Source organism: Enhydra lutris, unplaced genomic scaffold, assembly GCF_002288905.1.
Source record: "Enhydra lutris kenyoni isolate GAN:26980312 unplaced genomic scaffold, ASM228890v2 scaffoldscaffold25, whole genome shotgun sequence".
NCBI classification, from domain to species: Eukaryota; Metazoa; Chordata; class Mammalia; order Carnivora; family Mustelidae; genus Enhydra; species Enhydra lutris.
In genome coordinates this window covers 5,444,170-5,451,948 of record NW_019154109.1, presented here as the reverse complement: position 1 = coordinate 5,451,948, position 7,779 = coordinate 5,444,170, and positions in this window count along the sequence as shown.

Sequence of the window (7,779 nt, the reverse complement as noted above, 5' to 3'; positions counted from 1 at the left end):
CCGAAACCGAGATTTGGACTGCCCCACTGAGGTGCCCCATTAAGTGTTAAAAGGTATTTTAAAAATAAATACTCTACATGGTTTAGATATAAATACATGCTTTTTGACAATACTGAATGAATAAAGAACCACCTGAGCCTATGCAAAATGTAAAATGTGGTTTGCCATCAGGAAACCTTCCACATCACGTATGTATTTATATATACTGTGGTCATATGTGGTCAAATTACAATGCTCATAAGCAGTAATGCAGGTAAAGAATTTTTTTAAGATTTTATTTATTAGTCAGAGGGAGAGCACAAGTACAGGGAGTAGCGGGTGGAGGGAGAAGGAGGCTCCCTACTGAGCAAGAAGCCTAATGCGGGACTTGATCCCAGGACCCTGGGATCATGATCTGAGCCGATGGCAGACACTTAACTGACTGAGCCACCCTGGCATCCCAGCAATAACACAGATAGTAAAGCAGGGACTGTCGTGTACCCAGCTCTGGCCAAGGGGTTTCCTCTGTCTCTTGCCCTGTGGACGTGCCCTCCGCCAAGCCAGGTCTTTAAGGCTCTGCGCACCCTGGCTGCCAGCCCCCTGGTGCCATTTGCATCTGGTTAACCATTTGCTCTGCTCCAGGGTGAGGTAATCCCGGCTCACTAGGGAGAGGTAATTCCTGCAGCAAACCAGCCCAGCCTGCATCGTGAGGCTGATGTCACCCTGACCCTTCCCGAGGCCGCTACCCTGGCCAGGCCTCGAGTGGGTGGGGAACAGGGGGTGCTTTCTTGAACTAAGGGCACATTCCAGACTAAAGTCACCCTTTCCCCACCCTAGCTGTCTCGTGGAACCCCCTCCCATAAACCCAGCCCCAGCTCCCAGCACAGCAAGAGGAAGAGCAGAGAGAGAATCTTTGGGCACCTGGGTGGCCCAGTCGGTTAAGTGTCTGCCTTTGGCTCAGGTCATGGTCCTGGGATGGAGCCCTGCGTCTGCTCGGTGGGGGTCGGCTTCTCCCTCTGCCCCTCCCCCTCCCGCTCATGCTCAGTCTCAAACAAATAAATAAAATCTTAAAAAATTAAATTAAATTTAAAAAAAGGAAGGGGGCACCTGGGTGGCTCAGGTCATGATCTCGGAGTCCTGGGATCGAGCCCCCCATCGGGCTCCCTGCTCGGCGGGGAGCCTGCTTCTCCCTCTCTCTCTGCCTGTTGCTCTGCCTACTTGTGATCTCTCTCTCTGTCAAATAAATAAATAAAAATCTTAAAAATAAATAAATAAAATTAAAAAAGGAAAGGGAATCTGGAAGAGCCCTTCCACCTAATTTGAGGGGACCTGGTGGTGGGGGCAGGCCGTGTGGCAAGGCAAGAGAAGAAACATTTGGAGACAATCCGGGAACTGAGGACAGAGCCCTGCATTGGGAGTCTGTAGACCTTAGTCCTGGCTCTGCCATGACCCCAAGCCCCCATCCTTACTCCCCGATAAGGACAGACCAGAAGCTCCTTGGCCTCCTGTCTCTGCTGGTAAGGCCCTAAGTTATGTCAGGTGCTTTACACCAATGACCCTGTTTAATCCTCAGAACGGCCCCAGGAGATGGATATGAGAATTAGCCTTATTTCAGAGGCAGGAAAGCTAGAACCTGCCCCAGGACCACGCAGCAGCAAGGCCGACTGAGGACTCTGCCCCATGCAGGTTGGCTCTGAGGCTCTGAACCACAGCACCATCTTGCCTGCTGTTCCCCTGGTGGCCCTCCCCTCCCTCTGGTCCCCCAGCTTGGCCTCCACACCCTACTCTCCCTCCCTCTGGCTTTTCATACTAATTCCTGGCAAACCCCAGGCCCTGTCAGCTCTGAGAGGAAGGCCTGTGATGAGCTCATTCACACAGTTTCCTCATCCCTCCCAAAACCCTGACAAAGAAAAGGCCACGGTAGCAAAGAGGCCAATCTTTTATCTGTTGATTAGAGCTAAAGGTCCTCAGCCTTGCCAGAGGTCACCAGTGAGGAGGGGGCAAAGACGATAACTAATGGTCATTAATTTCTGTAGGAAGTATGAAGTGGGTCCACTCATTTATTCAATACATTATTTATTTAATGTCTTGTCCACACTGCGGCCTTGCGACAAAATGGGCAAAAAGCCACAGCCTCGAGAAGCATACAGATTCATGGGAGAGAAGGTCAATTGACAAAAAGAAAGAAAGAAACCTGGATATGGTGTGTCTGATCATGATTAATGCAATGGAGAAAGCGACAAAACAAGAGCAGAGGATGAGGAGTGCCGGCAGGGCGGAAGTGCAGGACGGGTTGCCATTTTAATCAGGGAGATCGGGGGACTTCGCAGAGGAGGTCACATTTATTTATTTATTTATTTAAAGATTTTATTTATTTATTTGACAGACAGAGATCACAAGTAGGCACAGAGGCAGGCAGAGAGAGAGGGAGGGAAGCAGGCTCCCTGCTGAGCAGAGAGCCCAACGTGGGACTCAATCCCAGGACCCTGGGATCATGACCCTAGCCGAAAGCAGAGGCTTTAAACCACTGAGCCACCCAGGTGCCCCAGGAGGTCACATTTAAATAAAGACTCACAAGAAGTGAGACAGTAAAGCACCTGGGTCTGGAGAGGACTCCAGGCAGTAAGAAGAGGAGGTTGAAAACTCTGAGGCGACAGCATGTTCCAGAGCCATGAGGTCTGAGTGTCTAGCAGAGCAGAAAGCAGTCAATGCGATCAGAAAGGTGAGGCCACAGCGGGAGTCTGGCCTCACCTACCCCTGGCAGGACTTCAGCTTCTCCTCTGATGGGGAGGGAAGCTTCAGATCGAGCCAAGGATCCACTTGCTCTCAAGGCTGGAACAATTAGGAGGCTTTGGTGTTAAGAGATCTGGTTGGCAGCAGAGGAGATGGGTGAAGTGGTTGGATTCTTGATGTATTTTGAATGTAAAGACAACAGGATTGCATCCAGATAGGATATGACCCATGAGAGAAAGAGAGGAGTCAAGGATGATGCTAAGGTCTTTGGCTTGAATAACAAAAAGAAGTTTGCATTTATTATGGAAGAGGTGTTTAAGAGGGAGGTTGCAAGTTGGGTTTGAGCATATGGGGTTGGAGTGGCAAGTAGAGATATCATGGAGGCAGCTGGACATGGGAGTCTGGACGTCAGGGGAGGTCAGGTGTAGATGGCGTTTAATACCATGCAGCTAAGTCATGTCACTGTGACAGGAAGTAGAGATAGAAAAGAGCAAGCACTGAGCTCTGGGCACTCCAACACTGACATTAGGGAGACGAAGATGCACCAGGAAAGGAGTCTGAGAAGGACAGTCCCTGAGGTGGTGTCCAAATCAAGCCTGGTGAAGACAGTGTCTCAAGGAGGAGGATGTGATCAGTGGTGTCATGTCCACTGCTAGATCAGAGAGATCAGGACTAAGACTTGGATTTAACATGACGAAGGTCGCTGAGGCACATTGGTTAGAGCATTGTCAGTGGGGACACCAAAGCCTGACTGAGTTTAGGACACCACTAAGACAGACAGCTCTTTGCCATTAAGGGGAGTAGAGAAATGGGCAGTAGCTAGATGGGAATGTGGGTCAAAAGAGAGTTTTGTGTTGTTGGTGGTATAAGATGGAAGAAAGAAAAGCACACTTACATGGCAATGGGGATAATCAAGAAAAGAGGAACATTTTGAGGGGGGGAGGAGGGATTTGCTGGAGTAAGGGAGAGGGGAGGGGAGATGGGAGGGGATTTAGGGCATGAATGGAGGGGTTGGCTGTAGCCAGGAGCACAGACAGTTCATCTGAAATGGTAAAGGAGAAAGGTAAAGGGTCCAGGCGTGGAGGGTGCTAAGGGGGAGCAGGCAGTGAGAGGTGTCAGCGGTTCTCTTCTGATTGTTTCCATTCTGTCGGCGAAATAGGGGAAAAGGTCCTCAAATAAGAGCAAGGAATGGGAAAGGAGGTGGAGGTGTGACATGACTGAGGACGTGAGATGATCCCCTGAGAGAAAAGGAGAATGAGCCAACTAGGGAAAGGCAGTGTGATTGTCGACCCCAAGGTCCCCTTGGGATGCATGATCAGTGATCAAGGCTAGAGTTTCTCATCTCAGCATTACTGACATTTTAGCCTCAATAAGTCTTTGCTGTGGGGCACTGTCCCGCCTTTAACTAGATACTTAGCATACTTGGCCTCTCCCCTTAGATGCCAGGGCACCTCTCCCCCGTTGTGACAATCAGTGTGCCTCTAGACATTGCCAAATGTTCCCAGATGTGGTGGCAAAATTGGCCCCATGAAGAACCACAGACAGAGACTGAGGACAGAGTGGCTGTTAATCAGCACAGATGCTGATTTGGAGGGACTGAGAGTTGAATTAGATCAAGATGGCGGTTTTGCCAAGTAAGGGGAATAAAGTCGAAGGAGACAAAAGAATTTGCAACATCATGGATGGAACTAGAGGGTATTATGCCAAGTGAAATAAGTCAATCAGAGAAACAATTATCATATGATCTCACTGATATGAGGAATTTGAGAAACAAGACAGAGGACCATAGGGGAAGGCGGGGGAAAATGAAACAAGACAAACCATAAGAGACTCTTAATCTCAGGAAACAAACTGAGGGTTGCTGGAGGGAGGAAGGTGGGAGGGATAGGGTGGCTGGGTGATGGACATTGGGGAGGGTATGTGCTATGGTGAGGGCTGTGAAGTGTGTAAACCTGATGATTCACAGACCTGTACCCCTAAAGCAAATAATACATTATATGTTCGTTAAAAAAAAAAAGGAGGCAAGAGAGTGCAGGTTCTCTGAAGGAGAGTGATGATAATGACTGAATATGGAATTTGATCTGGGTAAAGCCGGGGAGAGAGAACAGCCCCCACCAGGATTGTCAGGCTACAGACTCCTCAATACTTAGCCTCCTCAACATCCTTTCAGCTTCTACCCACCACCTGTTCCTAAAGCCAACAGCCCGTGTTTTAGGGTTGTTGTCTGTTTTCACAATAGCATCACACCTCTAATTCTGTTCTAGTTCTCTATTGCTGATGGGAAATCACCTCACATCTTAGTGACTTAAAACAACAACCACTTTAGTATTATTATCTTTCATGGTTCTTGGGGCTAACTGAGCTCAGCGAGGTGGCTCTCACTGAGGGCATCTCATACAGTCTTAAGCATATGGTGGCTGCAGCTGAAGTCATCTTGAGCTCTTCCTTATACGTCTGGCATTTGATGCTGGTCATCATCTGGGACCTCAGATGGGGCTACTGGACAGAACAGCTCCTTATTTCCTCCCTGTGTGGCTTGGGCTTTCTCACAGCATGGTGGCTGGGTCCTGGGACCAAGTGTCCAAGAGAATGAACCAGATGGAAACTATATTGCCTTATGTGATCCAGCATCGAGAAGACACAAAGTCTTTCCACGGCATTCTATCCACTGGAGTTACCAAGACCTGACTGTATTCAAGAGGAGGGAAACTACACATGTTTTCAAGTAATTGCACCTAGACTCTCCCTTCACTGAGAAAGCCATCAGAAGAGAAGGCCCTCCACTTCCCACATCTACACCCTTCCCTCCGGCCACAGTCAGAGAGGGGATACCTCCCTCCCGTCCCACAGCTCGGCCTCCATCGGTGGCTGACTTGGTGTGCTCGCTTGCTCATGGAGTCCTGATCTGTCAGCCATTCTTTACCCTCTCTCTCCCCTGAAAGACCAGGTCCTCATGACATTCATAATTGGGAGCTAAGACTCTGATCTCTGGAGTCAGGATCCTTGGGAGCCGGGTCCTGTCACATACTTGGCTTTGTTGACACCAGGTGATTATTTTTTTTTTAAGATTTTTTTATTTATTCATTTGACAGATAGAGATCACAAGTAGGCAGAGAGACAGGCAGAGAGAGAGGAGGAAGCAGGCTCCCCGCTGAGCAGAGAGCCCGATGCGGGGCTCGATCCCAGGACCCTGGGATCATGACCCGAGCCGAAGGCAGAGGCTTTAACCCACTGAGCCACCCAGGTGCCCCTGCACTAGGTGATTATTTAACCTACCTGGGCTTCACTTTCTCATTTGTAAACATGAATGGTGGTCATCCCAGCTTCATATGATTGCTGAGGTTTAAGATTTTTTATTTATTTATTTGACAGAGATCACAAGTAGGCAGAGAGACAGGCAGAGACAGAGAGGGGGAAGCAGGGTCCCCACTGAGCAGAGATCCCAATGCGGGGCTCGTTCCCAGGACTCTGGTATCATGATCTGAGCCGAAGGCAGAGGCTTAACCCACTGAGCCATCCAGGCACCCAGGTTGCTGAGGTTTAATTCAGATTATCCATGAGCAGAGTAGCTGGACTTAAGGGGGAATACCCATTCCTCATTCCTGCTGTTTCTTTGGGAGGATAACTTTCCTGGACTTTCTAGGCCCCTCACTCACTTCTCTCCTGGCAGGACAGTGACTGGTAAATTGAGGAACATGAACAGATAGATGACACGTAGCCCAGACCCTTCCTCCCTCTTTCTCTCTGGAGTGAGAGAGCGCAAGCCCTGTCCTGCTTCCATGTATCTAATTTTTACAAGGGTTGGGGTGTAGAGGAGCGCGTCTAGCGCCTCCAAGACTAGGTGAGTGGGTCTGTCTAATTGTGAGCTCAGTATTTCTGCCTACAGAGAAAATCCACATTCTCCAAGGTCAGATTTATCAGGAACACATGTGACATTTTACTCTTCCGTCTATCTTGCTCTCATAAAATGTGACTTTTATTTCTCAGGATTGGGTTGGGAAATCCCAATCTCTAGTACATATGGGAAATGCTCCCTATTATTATCCTCTGGGTTTTCCTTTTTTTTTTTTTTTAAAGATTTTATTTATTTATTTGATAGAGAGAAAGATCACAGGTAGGCAGAGAGGCAGACAGAGAGAGAGAGTGAGAGAGGGAAATAGGCCCCCTGCTGAGCAGAGAGCCCGACATGGGACTCGATCCCAGGACCCCAGGATCATGACCTGAGCCGAAGGCAGAGGCTTAACCCACTGAGCCACCCAGGCGCCCTGGGTTTTCCTTTTTAAGGTGCAGATGTGCCCAATGTTTGTCTTAAAAATTAACACCTCTCTGTATCCTCATTCATAGTTACTTTCAACTTCTCAAAAAGAAGTCCATATTCTTTTTTTAATACTTATTTTAAAAATCCAGTGTAATTAATGTCCGGTGCCCTGTCAGTTTCAGGTGTACAAGAGAGTGATTCAGCAATTCCATACATCACTGCTCAGTGCCCACCATGGTCGGTGTGCCAAGCAGTCCATGTTTGTGAAGAGCTTAGAGACACAGACCGTGGACTCTGGGAGAACAGTGACCTTCTTCTCTGTCTTGTTCACAGCCTATGTATTCCCAGTACCCCATGTCCAACTCCTAGAAGGTGCCCCATAAACCCTAGTTGAATGAACAAAACATTCCCTACTCTGATTTCCTTGCGTGGTTTCCTTCTTACCTACTATAATCGCAACAGCCCCAATGAAGTCACTATTCAGTCATATTTCCAACTATAAGCACTTTTCTGATAAAATGCTACTTAAGCTTCCTTTGACATTCGATACTGTTGACCATTTATGCCTTGATGTTCTACTCCCAGAGCCCCTGTGTCTCCATCCTCCCCTGGTTTCGTTTTCTTCCCACCTTGAGGATCTCACCTCCTTAGTCAAGATGCCCTGCTTTGTCCATCTAATCTCTAAACATCCAGAAGATCTCTCTTCGGATGTTTTTCTCCTGTATTATCTGTACATTTTCCCCAACGGATAGCCAACCATTAGCTTCAACTACCATGTATATGCTTGATGACCCTAAAGCCTGTATTTT